Source organism: Anopheles ziemanni, chromosome 2 (assembly GCF_943734765.1).
Source record: "Anopheles ziemanni chromosome 2, idAnoZiCoDA_A2_x.2, whole genome shotgun sequence".
NCBI classification, from domain to species: Eukaryota; Metazoa; Arthropoda; class Insecta; order Diptera; family Culicidae; genus Anopheles; species Anopheles ziemanni.
Genome location: NC_080705.1, coordinates 89,659,653 through 89,661,701, shown reverse-complemented (window position 1 = coordinate 89,661,701; position 2,049 = coordinate 89,659,653).

The following is a 2,049-nucleotide window of genomic DNA, read 5'->3' as shown; positions in this document are numbered from 1 at the left end:
ACAACGTGACTTTGGTTTCTGATTGATTATCAAATCAATTTCACTCGATCAGATGCGCAATATCTGGGTATGGTATTGCTTAAAAAAAAGTTATTTTCATCAAAACGAACCATCTGGCCGTTAGCCGAAATTTGTGTTGCAACCTAGATTCCCCGAATTCGGTGTTTCCATTTACGTCGGAATGGCCCTCATCCGTTAAATATTGAAATTGATACCATTCCTTTTGAGATGGAACGCTTTCGGCCACGTTCGCGTAATGGTTCACGCAATGGGAAACAAATGTCCATCGTAATCCTAGCGAATGGAAAACGAGGTAATTTCATGCACCATTTTTTTCTCCATCCCTTTTAGTCGCCGTTTCTTCGATGCCGTTTTCGAATCAACCAGTGGAATGTTATGGTGATTTTCTGTTTTGAAAAAGATACGCTTTCTTTTTCTTGGTTATATTTTATTCGCTTTCTCTTATTTATTTTCAACCACCCAACCTCGTAAGAGGTTAGATTGTTTTCCATCATTTCCGCCGATGATTATCCCTTCCATCATCTCGGAGCATCGCTTCTGTTCCGAGGTACTTTCGCGTACGATATTCTCTTCGACACCTGAGTGAAATTCACAGATTTGGGCCGCACATTTCCTCTGTAACAGCGGATTCTAAGGTTTTCTCAAAAGCAACTTCGATTGCGGTTAGGTGCATCACATGGGATTGCCCATTATTTAGCTCAGTTTATGGTTATTCAGCTTACGTACGGTTCGCGTTCACCTTCCATCCTAGGAGGAAGGCAACAACCGTGTACCGCCGGCGGCCGGATAATGGAAAACCCGCATGAAAATACAACTGCTTCAGTTTATTGCGAAATTATTCCATCCCGCACTTCGCGGACGTGGATCGTACGCCGGTTGAGCTAGGTAGGAAAGTTTTTATTTTTCATTTTGGAGGGCTAAGCAGCGGAGATTTTTTATTCGTTACATGTACAAACCCCCGTGACCCGTGCGTTATAAATGGAGAGTGGTGCCATGTGCAGCCATCGGGTAAATTATGTCATTTTCCTACGAATAGAATCATCTCTATATGGACGTGATAAGCAAAAAAGTAACTCAAACCGGATCGTTTCGCAGCAGAAGACGAGTTTTCCTCTTTAGTCGTGCAGTGCAATGTTGGGAAAGTGGTTAGCCTTACCTCAGAATGTTTAAGTGATGGCTCTCGTTTGGTTTTGGACCGTTTTAATAATTTACTGGCACCATCACATACTATGAATGCATCATTAAATAAAACACGTTAGAATATGTGCCTTTGGTATGGTTTCGAAATAATCCTTGAAAGACTCAACGATAAAACTGGATATGCAGATGATCAGCGGACACAACGATAAAAAAAGTAGAGCAGTTAAAACTTAGAAAACAATTAAAATAATACATAGTTTGAGATAAATTAGTTAATACAAACTGCAGATTTAAATTTAATGTAAAGGTTGGGGAGGCTACTCATTGATTCACAGCAGATTTCACTTTCAATTGTCTCTATTTTACTGATAGGATTCGATGAAGCTGGTACACTTGGCCCATGAATTGTACGCACTTAACAAGCGGTCTTGGTCTGAGGGCCGATGCAGTTTGTAATTATGAAAATCATATTCACCATTGCTGAGCGCCAACATTCGATTGTGTTCTCCCTTAAGCGAAGCCCTCGATTACAGCACCGTTCGTTGATTATGGAAGCTGAATGAGTGTCCAAGCAGAAATTAATATATAATAGCAACAAAACCACAGGTAAACACAGGTTCTGAAGGTAGTTCGTCCACCGTTAACGACTGTGCAGGACTGGATAGATATGTATAACAAATATATATGTATATTTGTATATGCGTAACAAGCCTTTTTCTGATTTATTTTCGTACTTCATGGCATTTTACCTTTTATACCGTTTTTGTGATGCACTTGAAATGAGCGACCGATTATTCATTTCTGTTTCAAATGTTTATCTGCTCGACGCTTCGACATGTTTCGGTGTATTGTTGCCTTTTTTTTACGCAGCACGCCAGCGCTTCCCCA